The sequence below is a fragment of the Macrobrachium nipponense genome, chromosome 21 (genome assembly GCF_015104395.2).
Source record: "Macrobrachium nipponense isolate FS-2020 chromosome 21, ASM1510439v2, whole genome shotgun sequence".
Lineage (NCBI taxonomy): Eukaryota > Metazoa > Arthropoda > Malacostraca > Decapoda > Palaemonidae > Macrobrachium > Macrobrachium nipponense.
This window is the reverse complement of record NC_087212.1, coordinates 66,818,351-66,840,108: the sequence shown is the minus strand read 5'-3', so window position 1 is coordinate 66,840,108 and position 21,758 is coordinate 66,818,351.

Below are 21,758 nucleotides of genomic sequence, written 5' to 3'. Positions count from 1 at the left end.
TATTGAAGGGAAATTTTTTTAGTTGATAAATAAGTTCGCCGTCCCATGGGCTCGAACCACAGGACAAGAAGTCAGGACTGCAGTGATGCTCCTTAAACCACACGGCTGTAAGGTTTAAGGCGCGTCACTCAGTCCTGAGTTCTTACCCATGAGACGACGAACTTATTAACTAAAAATTTCCTTTTCGATTAAGATATATGGAAATATACTAATTCCTAGTTAGAGCTAATTGGATATTAAAGGACATTTGTGCTTAATAATGCTTGTGTATGAATTACGGTGATGTGATAAAATGCATTTCATATATATATATATAAAATATATATTATATATATATATATATATATAATCTATATATATAGATATATATATATAATATATATATATATATATATATATATATAGATATAGATATATATATATATATAATTCATATATTATGTATATATAATATATATAATAATATATATATATAGGTCGATTTCCATTTAAATGTTACGAATAACTTGCACCCAAATGGAATTATATATTTTATATATATATATATATATATATATATATATATATATATATATATATATATATTAATATATAAGTGGACCTAGCCCGGCCAGGATACGAACTTGTGCCTTTTAGTTTTGATAGAAGGATACATGGGTTCGAATTCTGCCCAAGGCAGGTACACTTATCCTACACAAATTCTTTTAGGTGTAGGTTAATCCCACTGTGAAATGTATATATATGAAAGATAATATTGGGTGTAACATTTGACAGTAAAAGAGTACGAGAGGCATCGTATTCTGTGTATATATATATATATATATATATATATATATATATATATATATAAATATATATATATATATATATATGATAATACGTATGTGTGTTGTGCGTTTAGACAACAAGATAGTGCAGTGAAAGTATTCCTAATTTTACCTTCTATGGAAAAACTTTCATACCCGATAAAGCGCGCCATTTGAATGTAACATGGCCTACATAGTGTATGTGCAATTTTTAGCATTTAATTATAGGATCGATGTTATAACAGGTCTTTCCTCAAATTCCCGCCATTACTGAAGAAAATTAAAACTCAGTTTTCATGACATTTACTTGACAACGTCTAAAAGACATGAGAGATAATAAGAAATGAAGCTGACTGTGTTAACAGACATATTACTAGCTAAACAATATGTTCTCGAAATATATGGCGGAGGATAATAGCGTTCAGAAGACAAATGTTTCCGGGAAATGTGTCGCCAGATTTGGGATCCAGCGATAAATATGCTTCTAAGGATGATAAGCATCAGCTATAATTCCTCCGCCTTGCGTTTATTCCGTAATTCATTGCGCCTTTTGTTATATCTTGTTATGACATATGTGAAGCAATAATCTTTTCGCTATTTGTATCTGTCATTGATTTCATGTCTGACTTCTACGAGATATCTTGCAACTTAATGCAGAAGGATAATTTTTAGCAGTATTACTATGTAATCATTGAGCTTTCTGCCTTATGATTCAATAGAAAATTTTAAGTTTCTCCTTTTACTGATGTAGCGGAACCATTTTCCACTTTGCACAGTAAATGAAACCTTATCTTTTAATGCACTAACCTTCTGAAATCAGATTTTCCATCAACCCTGAAAAATTGTGGTTGTCTGTGTTATCATTGCAAAAATAAAACTCCGATAGCGTCAAAATGAATCTGAGTTTATCCCACGAGAAGGATAAACAAACATCCTGACACACACATATATATGTGAAAATATGTTGATTCCGGGGTACAGTAGAGCGAATTAATTTTTAAAGGACATCGTGGCTTAAGATTACTATGATATGGTATATAATATATATATATATATATATATATTATATATTATATATAGATATATATATATCTAATATATCTATATATATATATATATATATAAAAATATATATATATATATATATATATATATATATATATATATAGTATATATATATATATATATATATATACATATATGATATTATTATTATATATAAATATAATATATAATATAATATATATTAATATATATATATATAATATATATACATATTCACCGACGTAATGCAGAAGGATGATGTTTAATGTAATTACTTTAATTATTGAGCTTTCACTGTGGAAAGTTTAATGTTTCCCCTTAACGTGAGGCGAAATGTAAATGTTTACGCACTATTAGAAATATAAAACACTGCTTGGAAAAAGTAGTAGTAGAATTTTTCTTCCTTATAAAGTGATCAAGTTTTTTAACAAATAATGATGAACTATTCCATTCAGTCAATGTATGATCAAAGCAAGTTATATCTTATAAAGACGAACATTTCAGGATTTTTTTTCGTGTCTTTACTTCGCCAAAGTGAAGAAATCTTTCTTATTTCTCTATTTTTTTCATTCTCTTGAACGAAAACGTATTACAGAAAATGAGAATATTTACACTGGTTGAATCTTCAATTTCGTGGCCTTATTGAATCTACTTGAGAGATGACTACGATAATGTCGGAAATAAGATTTGGTGGAACAAATTTCTTTCTTGTTGCATTCAAAATGTTTGTCCATTTTAGCTTAGCAACCTTTCCTAAACTCTTGCGACACAAAAATGAATATTAAGATACTTTTCAAGCTCTAACTTCATTTAGTATTTATACCAAGATGTTGTGAAGATGAAGTGAGGCCTTTTTGTCTAACCTGAGCCGAAACCAATTCCTCATTTTGTGATAACATAAACATCAATCTGCAAAACGCAAGAGTAATTGCCTCGAATTAGCGCATAATTTAAATGTCAGCGACTCTCATAATTCATCAGATTTCGGGACAAGAGCAGAATTCATTGCAGTGAGGAGAATACGAGAGAAAAAGTATAGTTGCTGTAATGAAGGTTTATTGTGAGATCTGTTAAAGTGTTTAGGTGATGAAGAGCTTCCTTCCTTTTTCCTTTTATTAACATATTACGGATTTTCAAGGGTGATTCTAACCTCACATTTTGTGAACTTTCAAATACATACACACATGAGAACCCTAGAGAGAAAAGTCGTTATATTTGAAAACGTTTGTATTAAAGTATTTCAGCGGATTTCACTAACGTAAAATCCCAGGTTTATTCTATGGGCACCGAAATTGGACATGGACAGAGTAGATTCTAAGTGTATATTAAACGCGCATACAATAGAACATAGTCAAATCCCCTAACAGACGAAGTGTCGTCCATTTTCATTTATGCTCACGATTGGTTAATTGGCAAAAAGGAATTTAGCCAGATTGGTTGCAGTGCAATCTTTTAAATGAGTATTCAGTTATCCAAGTTATCAAATTTGTATTGGTCACTTTTAATTTACCAAATATTCTTAAAACCCATTTTGTTTATTAATGTATTTTGTTTTGGGTTGCATATGTAAGCCGCTCACTTTAGATAGCAAATAGTGAAAAATTATTAATATCCAAGATTTTTTTTTGTTGGTTCATAAACACATTGTGCCCAAAATCTGATTTCAGCGCTGACGCTTACTTACGAATAAGAAGATTAGACATAGTGCCTGACGCACTCCTGGAGGATGTCATAATTCATATTTCCAAAAAGAAAGAGACCAGGATGCTTACGATCTTGGTTTCCGAAAATGGGAACAGCTTCATATTTCTTGATAAGCTTCGTCGTATCAACATTTTCAATAGTTATTTAAAAAAAATGGAATGAAATTCTATTATATATATATATATATATATATATATATATATATATATATATATATATATATATGTGTGTGTGTGTGTGTGTGTGTGTGTGTGTGATGTGTATGTATACATAAATGCATATAAAATGTATGTATATGTATATGTATTGTATATTTATAGTATTTTAGTATTTTTCTCTTTGGGTCAATTATTTTTTACTTTTTTCAAAACATGGTGCGACAAAGGAAGTATTAACTTTAGGAACCACCCCAAGCAGTGAAATAGTATTGCTGTCGTATGGGAAGTCATATAATATTAAAACATGAATTTTTCCTCAAGTTTGTTGTTGATATGATGATGTGCTGGAGAATAGTTTAGTAAATAAATTCATTATTGATAAGTTTGTAGTGTTCTGATCTATTTATGCATCAAAATTAGTCATTTGTCATTTTTCACTTTTCTTATTCTTGAAACCCTTCCCTAGATTGCTCTAAAAAGTTTTAATAAGGCGTCCATTAATGTTCCTATAGATTGTTATGTCATATATAAAAATCAGTTATGTCCATAGCTGTACCCAGTACCCAGTGTTCCTTTCACATAGTCCTGAACACAGGGATTCGTCCAAAGAGATGAGACGGGCATGTTTTAGAATTACATTATCTTTTTAACGAGGCATTTCCATCCGAAGTTACTTGGCTTTGCAACGTCCCTTTCCCTATTGCTCGTTTTACCTCGAATTTGGATGAATAGGTTTGGTCGGGATTCCATCTAACTCCCCTTTTAAATCTTCAGCATGTTAATTCCACCTTTTAGTCCCCTAATGGAATGGTTAATGTGAGGATGTTAATCCTCCGTTCTAACCTCACGACGGGAGAGAGAGAGAGAGAGAGAGAGAGAGAGAGAGAGAGAGAGAGAGAGAGAGAGTATACTGTTATGATTAAAGTGAACTCATTGCTAAACTATATGGAGAGAGAGAAAGAGAAATAATTGTGATTCATAAGCAAGGTTAAGTCATGGCTGAGGATCAAAGCGAGAGAGAGTGAGAGAGGTGAGAAGCAAATTCAGTTGGATATGTTTTTGCACCCTTATGTCATTCTTGCCCAGTTCACGGAGACAATTCATCTATCAAAGTCATCTAACGAAGATTGTTCATTTACTTGAGGTTTCCACATTTATTGTGTTGGAATTAGTTAAAAGGCGGTAATAATTTGTGACCGAATATCTGCATAGAATTGTCTTGAAATTAGTTCCCCTGTTCGAGTCCAAGAGTTTTAACCATTGCAATATTGTTTTGGGTTAAGGGTTTGGATTTTTCAATTTTCGTTAAGTTAAGTTTCCTGTCTCGATAAATTTCAAAGCTTATAGTGAGATCTCTAATGGAAGTGTTTATTCCCCGACAATGCTCGGACCAGAGAGATATCAATATGACATGAGGGCGGAACTACATCAAGGGTCAGTCCGTGAATTCCAAGGATGGGTACATGTTCGAGATAGAGCTCCAGGAATTCTCCCCTTATTGCCGCCGACCACCATCGTTAGGGTGGGGATGAGTGTATTCATGTAGTAGTCTCGTTCCAAACAAGTGATTACGGCTTACAGATGTGCCTCTCTAATTTTATTGGTGCTGTTCCTTCGAGGGTGGGGATGGTAGGAGATGCACATTTGGAAGTCAAGTCACTTCCGACTGGTTTCAGAAATAACATATGCTAGTATATGCTCTACATAAGTTTCGTGATACTTCGTCAAAATTTTCAAGCAGTTTTTTTGTTTGTTTGTTTGTTTTTCATTCTCGGTGACTCGCGAAAATATCACATTCATCGACTTTAAAATATAGAGAAAAGGAAAGGAAATTCCGAACTAAAGAGTTATTGCTGAACAACAAATCAAAAATAGCTGCGATCGAAAGCAAAGATAAGGACAGAATTTCGTCTGATTCTAACCCAGGAATCATATAATTGCAAACATATTTCGGTCCTCACGCTGTATCTAAAGCAGATCAGTCTCGGCAGTAAATAACGGGCTGTTATATGAGCAAACAAACTTAATCCAGTAAATCATTGCCTTTGAGCATCCTGTGTATCAGTTAACCTTCACAGTAGTACTGAAAACGTGATTAGTAAATTACACAGAATCAAAGGATTGATGATATGCCTTGAAGGTACGAAGTAAAAATAAAGATACGTATTATGTTCAAAAGACTGCAAGATAATCATTAACAGAATAAAAAGTATTGTTTTAAGTCATATTTCTTTTCCTTTAAATGCAGTGCAGATACTATAAAGGTATTTTCTTATAATGATGTCATGCAAATTCTTTCCTCCTCACCTTTGATACACTTAACGGGAAAATTGATCTTCAATCACAGCTTTGTAGTCTCTCTCTCTCTCTCTCTCTCTCTCTCTCTCTCTCTCTCTCTCTCTCGAGAAACCGATAACAAGAGTAAAATGCAATGTTCACCCTCAAACTCAGGCGATCGTCCCATTAAGTTACCGAATCCTTGTTTCATTCGTTTAGTTTTTAACTTCAGTTAATTTGGAGGATCTCTCTCTCTCTCTCTCTCTCTCTCTCTCTCTCTCTCTCTCTCTCTCTCTCGTTAATTAAGTTCAGCCCGAAGAAAAGAAAAGGAACTTGGAATTCGTAAAAACAAAGAAAAAAAAAGGGCACCTAGAATTCGTAAAAAAAAATTGGAATTTAAAATCGTGGAAAAATATGGGTGAAGCTCTGACGTGAAAGATGTGTAGAGTTCGTCCCTTTCCCTTCCTAAGAAACTATGGTATGTCTTTGTGTTATATAATAATGTGGTTCTTGTTGCAGTTGTTTTTATATTTTATTTATTTCATCATTACTTGTAAGTATGGCTCCCATATGTAAAGAAAAAGTTCTGCAAGATGTGGACGGTAATGAGATTACAGTCATCCCCCCCCCCTCTCTCTCTCTCTCTCTCTCTCTCTCTCTCTCTCTACTCTCTCTCCTCTCTCTTTCCACTGATCTTATATTCCGCTTGATTTTCTGTTATATTTAGTCCAGTTGAAGATTGTATGAAACTATATCAAGTTGCCTCGTCTTCGTAGATTATAATTTTTTCCGGATTAATGTTTTGCCTGTTGGTCCGTCTATAGTATGTTTTGTTTAACATACGCAGTCATTCCGGAAATGTTACAGAATGGGAGCGGAAATATATAATTATTTATTTTCATGTAATGCCGTCCAAGTCTTGTGATTTTTACAGTTTGGCACAATGGAAGGAATAGTGGTAGGTCCTATTGTTTTATTGGAAAGCTTGGTAATGTGGGCAGCTGACGTACGAGATTTGCTTATTTTGCATTACAAACGACATCGTTTAAAATTGAATGCTTTCGTAATTTGTTTATTTATCGTTAACATTGTTGGGAAAAGTGACAGCTGTGATATGTATAACTGATTTTTTTTTTAGGATATGAACATTTATTGCCTTTCTCACAAAATGCCAAAAAAATAATGAAAATGTATTTTGTTGGATAAATGTTAAATTTCAGAGTAATGTATTCATGATATCTCGATTTTTTAGTCTTTTTAAAAGAAAACTATTGTTTAGGCCTAGTCTGTCCGTCAGCACTTTTTCTGTCCGCCCTCACATCTTCAAAACTACCAAGGCTAGAGGTCTGTAAAATGTTATGTTGATCATCCACCCTCTAATCATCAAACATACCAAATTGCAGCCCTCTAGCCATAGTAGGTTGTATTTTATTTAATGTTAAACTTAGCCATAATCGTGGATCTGGCAACGATATAGACTAGGCCACCATCAAGCCATGTTAAAGTTTCTTGGGCCGTGGCTCATACAGCATTATACCGAGACTATCGAAAGATGGATCTATTTTCGGTGGCGTTGATTATACTAGGCTCAGAAAACACTATTGCGCCGAAGCATTTTTTACTTGTTTTTTTATATTCTGTAAGTACGGCCAGATTATAAATTCAAAATTTTCATACTGGAATGCGTTTTAATTTTCATGAGATAACAGTTTAAGAGGTCACTGATGCTTTATATCGGGTAAAAAACTCATTTTGCATCTTCTTCCGTAACTCCTAGACGAAACCAAATGTTAATTTGAAGGGAGTGCGTCCAGAAAGGAGAATTACAAGGAGCAAGACGGTTAAGTAACATGGCGAGGAGTCTCATTCACATGTGGCATACACACATTTTATAATATATACATATATATATATATATATATATATATATATATATATATATATATATATATTATATATATATATATGTATAATAGTCGTGTTTTGTGATATATACTATATCCTGTAAATTTCCTAACCTGAAAGTGTTTTATAACGTCATATCGGTATATAGTGTCAAAACAAACTATATTGTGATGATTATTTATTGAGTCATTATTTCTTGATTTAATGAACAGCGGGCCATATGTTGTTCAAATCAGCATTATAAATAGTTACCAATTAAAGAATGGATAAAGAAAATAACCGAAGTTTTTGTTCTTTTCATTGTTAACCCATTTTACTAGTCTTACTGTTATTTTTCTCTGTGCTACATGTCTTATGCGCCCATCTGTAACCCAATTTTATGAGGGAAAATAAGTTCACATTAATTGAATGAACACTCACTTTCAACGTTTGTAATTTTCTATTTTTATGCAACAAGCGATGTGTAGAAGAATAGATATACACTTTTTCAGTGTCCATCGTAGTAAATTCTGTGTAGAGAGCCCTCTGTAGCTTTATTGCGATATGATTTAAAGCTACTCCATGTATCAGAAAATCTAAGTGTAGTATCTTTTCTTTTAACTTACTAAGGGAAACCTACAATGTAGTTTCAGGGCTGTAATTCTGTAAGATGATTATCTACAAAATCATGTTCTTGACATAAAGGATCATGTTCCTTCTCTGTAAAATTCTGTATGCTTTTATCTTAATGTCTTATTTTTTGCATTAATAAAATTTTATTTTACAATTTCAAGATATCTTTTTAAAGCTTTTAAGTGCATTTGAGGTAATGTAATATAGTAAAATCTTGGGAATTATCTCCACTATATTTACAACGAAGGTAGTTTTTCTTATAATTTCTATATTTCGCTACCATAACCTTTTAGAACGCTTTTTATATTAATTTTACATCACTTTTCATTGATTACTGGTTTTTCAGTTCCTTTCTCCTGATAAGAATACTGTTGCTAATTCTCAGGTTATAATTATGCGTGCAGTAAGATTGTCAAGGCTTCATGTCTGCTTGCTCTTCTACCATGGCGAAATTTAACGTTATTCCCTGGACTATGTCATAGCCTGTGCCTCCAGAATGTGATAAGAAGCCAGCCACTTTCGCAGTTGCCTTCTGGCCTTTGATCGACTGCAGAGCCTTTGAAAACAACTTCCACAGACTTAGATGTAAGCAAACGAACAGAACACCCTCTGATGCAAGTTGGTCCCATTTTGTTTTATCCGCCGTTGCATTATGTTGACATTATTGTTTAATGTTTGTTTTCGACGTTGAGTCACTTGCGGCTGCTATTATTGTAGCTGTGCCATTGAAAGACAAGATATTTCTAATACGTGGAAAATGAACGTTTCCAGTTCTTGCCTGCATCGTTTTCTCCGGAAATCTGCTTGACATTTAATATTTCTGATAATATATATTTTCACTCTCTTCTTTAAAAACTCACTTTACTTTATGCCTTTGACTTTTAGATGTTGGAGGGGCTTTTAGGAATACCGTGGCACTTTCATTACACTCATTAAAAACCACTCTTTTGGTTAAGCTTGTTTTTGCGTGCATATAATACATGCACTAGAAAGTAAGTTATGGTCAGTTCTGGCCTTCTTGGTTTATTCAATTTCTTGTAGCGAGAAGGAGAATTACATCCTTCATTTGAGGCAGGATGGTCAGATTAGAGGGATATGATTTGGAAATAAAAGTAATAAGCTACAGTAAGAAATTGAGAAAAAAGGAAGCAAGTACTGAAAACCGATGGAGGATTATGGATAATTACTTCAAGGAGACGATGCTCTGTATGGAAATGAGTGCTGATAAAACAGCTAATGAGGAAATGGGTCTATGAATAAAAAAAGATAAAAGTGGAGACGGTGCAACTGACAAGGACATAGTCTTAGGTCGACATGGTGAGAATTTTGCATGTATACTGAAAATGGAGGATAAAATTATACATAGCTGAATGACGCAAAATGGAATGGGTTATTGTAAATGTGAGAATCTTTGTAAGAGTTATGTTTGTAAAGAAGATAAATAAGTGGTTGACATAGAAAAGGCATATGCCAGACTTAGTAGAGCTGCAATTGGAGCATTGAAGATTCATAGTACTGAAAGTAATTCACCAAGAATGACTAAGTATTTATACTGTAAAGGAAGTGTTTAGCTGAATCTATATAGTGATGGACGTTAACTGATTTTTAATATCTTTTATGGATGTACTGATGCAAGAAGTCAGTAGAAGACATTAGGTACAGTTGCCAAGTTGTTGGACAAGTTGCGCATGAAAGGGTTAAGGAGTTTGCTGGTGTTCGGAGGTGCTGATTATAGTGGAGAAAAAGTACGAAAACTTTTGAAAATTTTTGAAAGTATTAAATGTGAGAAAGAACAAGGAAACTCTAGTATAATTGAATCAGAAAAATGGACCGTTGAATGTTAGTATGTACGGAGGAAGAATGGAAGCAGATTTAACATAAGGTAAGAGGATGAGAGCAAAGGTAGAGCAAGAACAGTATTAGGAAGCATGTAAAAGATTAATTAGAAAGTTGGAATGCCTATGGAAGCCAGAGTATGGAATGTATGAAAGGATTGTGGGGCCATCTTTCCCCTATGAAAGTGAAGTGTGGATGTCAGATGAAAAAAAAAAGGAAAACTGTCGAAGCTGATGGTAATTAAATTTTGTTTATATATTATTTCTGTGGTAAAAGAAGAGAGGGTAAAATGACTTGTGTAAAGAATGGAGGAAGAAATGATGAAGGCGAAGACGACGTAGGAAATAAAAGATGCAAAGAGTTAAAACGGGTATTGGGAAGGAGGGGTCTAACAAACATGAAAAGATAGGGTAGAAGCAAGATAGAAGAGAATGGCGCAATTGCAATTGAAGGCTAGCAGTTGTCAGCTGATGAGCCTTCTGTCTTCTGTGAAGGGCATGAAGAAGGTAACGTTGTTTTGTATAAGTTATCTGAATGGGAAATGTATCACGATCCAGCAGATAAGAACATGAATATGAAAGTGACCCTTTGGTTGTTTCTTTGGACTCATCTTGTTATGACTGTTAAGGGAGACGTATTATATATATATATATATATATATATATATATATATATATATATATATATATATATATATGTATATATATATAATTTTTTTTTTTACATTTTTTCACACGCGTCTTTTCATAGCCGAATTGATTTTATACCATCTCCAGTAAGTCGTCGTTCTTGAACAAACAGGAGTTCGAGTCTTCCTAGTGCCGAATCGCTATATATATATATATATATATATATATATCTATATATATATATAATATATATATTATAATATATAATATATATTTATTATTGAATTATTATTATTATTATTATTATTATTATTATTAAGCAAATTTTGATGTTAAAGGGCATTTGTAGCTTAATGTTTGTGAGTATATATATATATATATATATATATATATATATATATATATATATATATATCTCATATATATATATATATATATATATATATATATATCTATATATATTTATATATATGTGTGCGTGTGTATGTGTGTGAAACCCTCTTAGGATTAGTAATTTTATTCCTTTCTTGTCTGGCAACGAAGCATACTAGCTTTGAAGCTTAACAAGGAAACACGAAAACTCATCAAACTAGACGCCAGTGGCACTCTCTTGGAGATTATCTTGTCATTCCGATGTTCCCAACTGGAGAAGTTTGTTCATAAACGTTGCTGGAGAAACTTCATCAAGGTACTGAATCTATGAAGTCTAAAGTGTAAGCGAAGCATAAGCAGACAGAGAGAGAGAGAGAGAGAGAAGGCCAAAGATATGAAAAAGATTGAAGCAATTAGGATTTGTTCTAAATTAGTTATTATTTTAATTACATGTCTCTCTCATTCTCTATCTGCCTCCTTCTCTATGTACGAACGAGTGAAAGAGAGAAGTGATTTTATACGAATAATCTGATTCCCACTCTTCATTGTCTTGTCTTAAGAGAGCATTGCAAAGACATAAAAATCGTTATTTATCTATTAGGTTGGTAGTGGAATCTCTCTCTCTCTCTCTCTCTCTCTCTCTCTCTCTCTCTCTCTCTCTCTCTCTCTCTCTCTCTCTCTCTCCTTTAAATGACAGTATTGTTGAACCTTCCACTCACAAACCTTTTCGTTTTAAATATAATCTTCTTACTAAAGGTTATACATCTTATAGTCAAAGACTGTAAAGATTTCTTGTCCATTGACCTTTTTATAAGTTGTCACAACATATGAAGCGTTGCAGTCCTTTTGGTTATGATTTTGGTGAGACACTTGGTATTCATTATATTTACTCAGTTATAGATACGTTGTATCTGTTTAAAAAAAATACACACACATTTTAGTTCTTTGGCCTTGAACAAAATACTCGACATTTTCTCGTTGATATCATTAGATTAATTGGTTATTCGCCTTTGTGTTACATTCTGTACCATACATTATATTTTGCTGTTGTTAGTGTGAAAGAAAACTTCAATAATTATGTATTGATTAGTAAAATCCAGTAGCCCATTTGACCCCATACTTTTCATGTACGAATATTGTTTTTGGGTATGTTGCACATATTAATTAGTATTAAGGATAATTACAAAAGAAGAAAAAGATGTGATAGCGGAATACACGAAAGGGAAAATTAACTTGCATTCAAGTAGCCGTCCCTTTCATGTTAAAGGTCACAAATCTATGGCTCTCTTCATTTTCTTCTTGATACCATCATTAGGAAAATAACTTAGGACTAATTACATATTCTGTAAACGTTGCTCCTTTCCTCTTTGTAGGAATTAGCCTTTTAGGCCTAAGCCTATTTTTTGGGTGGCGGACAGGGGATAGGGTACTGGTGAAACATGTGTCACCAATTAAATGGATTTTTATTTTTTCTTTTCTTTTCTTAGCGCAGGGAATTTAAAACGTTCAACCGTCAACGTCCTACTTATACATACCTCTCTCTCTCTCTCTCTCTCTCTCTCTCTCTCTCTCTCTCTCTCTCTCTCTCTGATACAGTATTGTAGGAAATCGTAGTCATTAAAGGTTAAGGTTTTATAGAGACTAAGAATCAATATTTTCTGATGCATAGAATTTTCGTTAAATTTGTAAAATGTACATCAACAACATACAATCTTTCACGTGCTTAAGGTAAATATATACCATGAACATCTATATTTAACGCAATTTCTCGATATTCAAGGGAAAATATTTTATTTATATAACGTCGTTTTAAGCTACACTATTCAGTCAAGTTGATTTTTTATTCATTGATTTTATTTTTAGCTTTCACATTCAGAACTGCCTTTCCCTGGTGATGCCTTGGTTTGAAGGGTCTGTTTTCATTATATATCGGTTCTTTTTTACCCTCACCACTCGAAGACAGTTTTTAACTCAGGCACTGAGTTAAAAACAGTGGAAAAATTAAGAGAAAATACATGAAATTATAGGTCTTGTGATAAATATTTACGATAACAGCGATAACGACAACAATAGCAATGTACGGTAATGTTTGTAGTCAAGATGACCCAAATTTAAGAGGTTTTACTCTTACTTTATTGTTGCTGCGAGGAGGAGAGGCAGACTTTGCATTTAGTAAAGTATGTGTGTGTAATTGTATATATATATATATATATATATATATATATTATATATATATATTATATATATATATATATTATATATATATATATATATATATATATATATATATATATATATATATATATATATATTAATTACTACGTCTGAAAAATTGCACCGGATCCTGAGACTCATAATACCTCCTAAGGTGTCGTAATGGATTGTTTGTCAATGGAAAACTATAGATACCAAAACGACAGTGAGGGAGGAGTCGCTCTTGCGGTTGTTATTCCTATCTCTAAATATTTCATGGATGGAATTCCAAGATGAGTTAAAGGAGTTTCCATTATTGCATCCTAAACATAATAAGTATCAGCAGCAACAGTCATCATTAAAGCAATCGTTGTGAACTAAGAAAAACTCAAAACAAAATTGTTGATATTAGTGGAATTAAGAATGTACAGGTGTTGAAACGAAAATGTACAATATTTAGAGCCTTTGCAGTGACGGCAACTTCAAAACGTATGGTATTTCAGAGAATTTTTTTTCAAAATCTGATTTCGAAGAGTTGTTTTCGAGTTAAGAATCGTCTGGTTAGCACTGATGGTAGTGCTGCCATACCTACCTATGGCTCTTAGTTGCTGATAATGGTGTACCATGTAATACTATCCCAGACACGAGCTGTGTTGAATGTGACACTAGTCAAGGCCTGAGATACAGTGGTCATGATGCTAATTAAGAGATGAGACATGAATGTTATACATAATAACTGTGTAGACATGAATTGTCTTTGGTGTGATGTTAGTTAAGAAATAAGCAATACTGGGGGGGATATTAATCCATTCATAACGTATGTTGAGCGTGATTCTAGTCAAGACATGGATTATGTAGGGGAACGTATTAGGTCGAATATTGATGAAAACATTGCTAAGACAAATAAGTAAAAGTAGGTCAATTGATTGGTTGTCTGATTTTTATCAACCACAACGCCAGCAGAAAGCCTTTCTTGGAAGAGTATTAATTTCAGTGTCATTTTAGGAGTGAACAGTTTTTCTTTGCCTCTGCTTGTTAAAAAACATGAAAAAATTAATATATTAAATGCAAATGACTAATTGAACTGAGCCAAAATCAAACATCTGTTTAGATTCTCGTAAGAATGCTTTTCAGTAAATATGCAGTTGACTGGTGTCCATGGTAGCTATAACAAAACACAATTAGAAGATTTAACGCGTAAATTTTGATTGATTTTGTCACAAACACACATACACACACAGAGAGGAATAATATAATAATCAAGAATTACTGAATCCTCAACAAATTCCCACAGACATTCTCAAGAAGCGTGGTTTTCGCGTTAATCCCAGGAAAATAAAGTAATACATGAACCTGAAATTTCAGTAGACTACAGAGACTGAAGTGCATGACAAGTAAATGTAGTTGGGAAGTAAAGTAAATGGTTAAGAGAAAACTTGTATCGGATTGTCACCTAAAGCGATGATAGATTTAGTTTATCAAGGCACAGAGGGACGACACAGATTCACTTGTTTGTTAATGTTTACAACTAAAGGGTCTGTTGATAGATATGAATACGAAAGACAAATCATCGCGGGAAATTTCCATCTGTTGTTGTTCCTTTCATTTTAGTTTTCTGTAAAAGAAAACTATTGAGATTGGTATTTGTCTGTCCGTCAGCACTTTTTCTGTCCGCCCTCAGATCTTAAAAACTACTGAGGCTAAAGGGCTGCAAATTGGTATGTTGATCATCCACCCTCCAATCGTCAAATATAGCAATTTGCAGACCGCAAGCCTCTGTAGTTTTTTTTTTATTGTATCTAAGGTTAAGGTTAGCCATGGGCGTGCGTCTGGCACCGTAACAACACAGGCCGCTTGATTTTGTAGTTTTTTTCAGTATTAAATATCTCGCTTGGAGAATTGTTGAATCTACTCACTCGTTTTCTTCCATTGTTTAAAAGCAGTTTTAACTTTTTTGCAGCACAACAGAAAGACCGAGAAAGAGAGAGAGAGAGACTTTTTATTTTCTCTCAAAGAAACGGAGAGTTGCAACTTCCACGTACAGACGCCACAGTCCTGTCTTTATCCGGAATGGAGTTGCAGACTTGCTTTCTAGACAGCAATTGCATCACAGAGCTAAAGAAACGTTGAATTACTCTCTGTGAAGGGCTTTCACGTCGGAGAGAACGAAAATAGCCCTCTCAGAATGCAGTCAGCGCTCCCGGTCTGGGAACAGAGAACTCTGGAAATACACCGTCCTGCAGAAAAAGGTCGAGGAAAATGTGACGGTTGGGGTGGGTGAAAAGAATGAGGTATATATATAGTAATTTAGTAAAGGAAAGGCATCGCGGATTAGCGTGATCATGTATACTTAGACAAATACACGGTCATTAAAAGATATAAGAATGGAAAGTAAACTAATGAAACAAATTGGAAAAATAGCAAAAAAAGGGAAAACGTGTAAATTATGGAAATACGAATCAGTATGGATATGATAGAAGTTTTGTTTTGCTGTTCAATTTTCGCAGCTTCTGTTGCGTGAAACATTTGTATTGCTTTATTACATCATAACTATTATTACTTTTTTTTTTACTTCTCGCTATGTAAATCCTTTCTTCGCTTCTTTGCGTATGTTTAGGCGAGGTCGGTTACCCATGGTTTAAGCTTCTTAACATGATGTATGTCTGAGAAGAGTATAAATACTGTTTTTTTAAATTCTTGCATTATCAAAGTTATGCACATAAAATTATCTTTGTTCATTCGGACGTTTCTTATGTTTAATCTTGTTTATTTTCTCTCACTCGTTTTAATAATTTGTTTTGATAACTTCGGCAATTTCCTTTTTTTAAGTTTTCCCAGCATGTGATATTTTGTCCCATCGCCATTTTATATTCATGTTTTGGGCCATCCTCCCAACTCCTCAATACCATTTCTGTTACTATGGAGTTACTTTAAGCATAAAGGTTTTAAGACATTGTACATTCCATTCAAGAAGGATTCCATGGATGTGTGTGATATATCTTAACTTTTTATTTTAGGTGTGAAGGTTACAGTATACTCATATTCACCTCTATAGTGAACTACTGCTCTTTCGTCAAGTTTAAGAGTATGATATTCTAAATGTTGCTATGCTCTGAGTATTAACTAAAGCTGAAAATTTTTACTTCGTTTAGGAACTCTGCTTACAACTCTGAGGCCATCTCGCCAAATTATTCCTGGCATGATTATTTTGTCCTTTTATAAGCAATAATCAAAGAATATATTATCCTTCTGTGAGCCATATCCGAAAGAATACAGCTATTATATATTGAGATAATAGCACCGCTGTATTTGTTACATCTATCTGACAATAATGGACTCATAATTTCAGGGTTCATTAATGCTCTCTTTTTTGCAGGCTTCCTTCTTAGAGTAGCATAAGCATAAGCGACCACCTCAGTAGGATAATAATGATGTGCAATGCTCCCTCTTTCAGGTGAACTTTTATCTTGCCAGGAAACGCTTGGTCAGTAGCACACAGGAGGAGAGTAAATGACATCCACTTTCTTTGCTAATCTCAGCTGCTCTCGTTCTCGAGGTTTTGATGGAAAGTATGATATCTTCAGAAAGATAATCTTAAGTATGTTGCCGAGGTATTGTAGTTAGTCTGCCACATATTACTTTTCGAAGACATTCTTCTTGGAAGTTAGCACACCACCAAAGGTTATTTTTGGCAATTGTGAAGGACATCATCTTAAACGATGTCAGGTTGGAGCCTAAGAATTGAGAAATATCTCTTGTGTAAAAGTGTCCCCGATTAGAATCTCTAAACCAACGTGATTGCTATCTTACACAACAATAATCTTCGAGATTTCGGAAAACCCGATGGCCGAAGTGAGGGTCTTGAAGGTCTTTTGTGACGGATTTCCAAAGGTATTTCATGGCCATTCAGTTCGTTTCATCATTTGTTATTATAGGTGTTTTTTCGTGCATTTCTTAGGTGGTTATAGATTTAGTTCCGATATCCACTTTTCTAATTTATTTCTTGTCAATTCAGTGCATTTAGATATCTTTATTAGAATTTGTCCATTTATTATTTAGGTCCGTTGTTATAAATTTAGATAACGTTTTAAGAAATATTCCGTATTTATGTATTTTTTCTGTCCGGTATTCGATAAGCTAATCAGTATTTTGGTTTTTCATTTCACCTTCGATACCTTTCTGGTTTTACCGTGTTACAGTTTCACTTATATAATATTTCATTACCTTTTACATATATTTCGTACTTTTACATTAACTTTCAGTTTGACTTTATTATCTCTGTCTCATTTTCGAGAGACATTTCACTTTGTTCATTTATAGTCTTCGTCGTCCAAAGTACATCACTTGTATTTAACAATATAGGAGGAGAAAATCTGAACTGCACATCATTTGTACCATCATGATAAACATTAGATTCTTCTAATTATATATTGCGATATATCGTGCGATATACATTCGTTGAATCTCAGCACCAGAAGTTTTCAGTGACACTAGCATTTGATATGCGACTCTCATTACGGAAGATCAAAGTAAGGTCAGTTGAAAAAAAGGAAATATCCTCATGAATTCATTGAATCTTTGTTCCGTCAGATGTTTTCCTTTCATTATAAAGTCATATTTCTATCTTAGCCTGAGAAATCTTTGAGCTTTTATTTGGTATGTTTTTAATTAAAAAGGTCTGCCCCTTGACCTTACGTATAGATACGTTTCCACGACAACTTTCCTCAGACTCTCATTTAGAAATTCTGTTTCCTTTCGTGTTCGTACTGTTTCATTTTCAGTCCCCTAGGCCTCTCGTAGGACGATTTCTCATTTCTCACTGGGACTTATTTCTCACTGCTGCGATTGACGATAATAAATCAAGAACCCCTCCTAATATTAAATCACACATCTTTTTGTTGCGTCGCCAGTCTATATTCATTTCGCTTTGCGTAGCTTCCATCCCTTAAATAATAATCGCTCCGTCTGTTGTGTATGTGCAGTATTGTATTGCGTTTCACTTGCTGAAGCTTCTCAATATTAACTCATATTTCAGTGTTTCATGATTTTCTGTGTGTGTATAATTTGTGTCAATACTTTTACGCTGCTAGTAAGCCCTCAAAAACAGTGCAGTTGCATTCTATCGGTAAATCTGTTGTTAATTTTCATAATGAATGACCTTTTTAGCCTTTTTTTTTTCTTGCATATCTCCTTTTCCGGACCCCAACACGCAAACCTTTTGTTTAATGCTAGGAGGGCATCTACAAGAACTTACAATTGATCCTCTTATTCTGAAAAATTTCTGGCATTATTTAAGTGAAATCATCTTCATATTTTTTGTACAGATATATTCACCTGATTTTGTATAAATTCAGTCGATATATTTTGCCTCATTGACACTGATTTAATGAGAAAATTAGATCTTCATTTGCAATTAAACTTTTGTCAGTACTCCCCTGCAAATCTCTCTCTCTCTCTCTCTCTCTCTCTCTCTCTCTCTCTCTCTCTCTCTCTCTCGTAAATTGGAAGAGTAGACTATTAACGACGCAATCTACCGTTATTTGGTACCTTGTAACTTAGCCTTATTAATGGCAGTTGACACAACAACAGCCGAGGACTCCCTCTGTCTTTAATATCTGTGCAATCTATTACACTTGCTCTTAATTTGGAGAAGAAAGCTAAGTTATTCTGTGTCACATAAAGGGAGGCTCCTTAATGTATCATATTGAAGTACCTCAAAAATTATATTCTAATAAATTCTTGAAAGCTATTATGTGGTTCAAAGCTTAAGATTTCATTGTGGAGTGAATGAAAAGTTGATTTATATTATATGTTAAATTTTTCCTCAGGATAATCATATATATATATATATATATATATATATATATATATATATATATATATATATGTGTGTGTGTGTGTGTGTGTGTGTGTGTGTGTTTTGTATTGCCCCTGTTTTAATAATCTAAGGAAACTGTTAGTGGTTCAGGTGGTAGTTAGTTTAAAGATGAGTGGTCAGGAATAGATGTTGGGTTTGTGATATTTGCTTTAGATTGTTTGGTTTAATTAATCGTCATTTTCAGAAGCTAGTGGAGTAAGAATGTGGTATTCAGAAGAGAATATTAATGTTAGCGACAGAAATTGGAAAAGAATGTTTTTCACACGTAAAGTGAAACAAGAATTATCAACATCAAAAAGGGCTTTAAAAGAAATAGAGATTATAAAATTAATTTTAATGTAAGGCCTGAACTAGAATGACTGTGTATGGAAAAATTAAGTGAGACTCGAAATAAAGAGAGGTCATAGAAGTAAATGGTGGAAATAATTATAAAGGTAAAGATGTACATATGCTATTATGGTGCTGAACAGAGAAAGTGAGGGCTAGTCTTTTGGTTTAAAGTTTTAAGTAGCAGAAAAATCTAAAGATTTTGACTTATAAAAATCGCACACACATGTATGTATATGTGTTTATATATATATATATATATGTGTGTGTGTAAATATATATATATATATATGTATATATATAATATATATATTATTTATATATATATGTATATATTTTATATATATATATATATATATATAATATATATATATATATATATAAAATTTTAAACACGTCTCTCAAATACGTTTTCCATTCTATTACTGACAATTCCTTTGCGATTATGATAAATATCTACACACACACACACACACACACCACACACACACATATATATATATATATATATATATATATATATATATATATATATATATATATATATATATATGAAATTCAAGCTACAAATGTCCTTTAATATCTAAATTCACTTTACTCCCAAATGATATATTTTCATATATGTACCGAAGGGGAATTTTTTAGTTGATAATAATTTCGTCCCCCCATGGGATCGAACCACCGTCCAAGTGGACGGGGACGAAATCAGGACAGTCAGTGACGCTATCCAATCAGCCAACAGAGACGCTATAAGTTCATATCGATTCTGACCTTACAAATCACCCTCGATCTCGGTGCTTTCGTAATTAGAATCGATATGAAACCCCGTCTACTATGTTAGCCAAATGGATCACGGTTCGATGTGATAATTATTCATAACAAAAGGCTACGTGCTGTCAAACGCTCGAATTGGCTAACATGTAGACGGGGGTTTCATATCGATTCTAATTATAACGAAAGCACCGAGATCGAGGGTGATTTGTAAGGTCAGAATCGATATGGAACTTATAGCGTCTCTGTCCGGCTGATTGGATAGCGTCACTGACTGTCCTGATTTCGTCCCCGTCCACTTGGACGGTGGTTCGATCCCATGGGGGGACGAAATTATTATCACTAAAAAATTCCCCTTCGGTACTATATGAAAATATATCATTTGGGAGGTAAAGTGAATTTAGATATTAAAGGACATTTGTAGCTTGAATTGATATATAAATGGATCACGGTTCGATGTGATAATTATTCATAACAAAAGGCTACGTGCTGTCAAACGCTCGAATTGGTCTAACATGGTAGACGGGGTTCATATCGATTCTAATTACGAAAGCACCGAGATCGAGGGTGATTTGTAAGGTCAGAATCGATATGAACTTATAGCGTCTCTGTTGGCTGATTGGATAGCGTCACTGACTGTCCTGATTTCGTCCCCGTCCACTTGGACGGTGGTTCGATCCCATGGGGGGACGAAATTATTATCAACTAAAAAATTCCCCTTCGGTACATATATGAAAATATATCATTTGGGAGGTAAAGTGAATTTAGATATTAAAGGACATTTGTAGCTTGAATTGATATATAAATGGATCACGGTTCGATGTGATAATTATTCATAACAAAAGGCTACGTGCTGTTAAACGCTCGAATTGGCTAACATGGTAGACCGGGGTTTTTCATATCAATTCTAATACAAAAGCACCGAGATCGAGGGTGATTTGTAAGGTCAGAATCGATATGAACTTATAGCGTCTCTGTTGGCTGATTGGATAGCGTCACTGACTGTCCTGATTTATTTCGTCCCCGTCCACTTGGGACGGTGGTTCAATCCCATGGGGGGACGAAAATTATATCAACTAAAAAAATTCCCCTTCGGTACATATATGAAAATATATCATTTGGGAGGTAAAGTGGAATTTAGATATTAGGACATTGTAGCTTGAATTGATATATAAATGGATCACGGTTCGATGTGATAATTATTCATAACAAAAGGCTACGTGCTGTCAAACGCTCGAATTGGCTA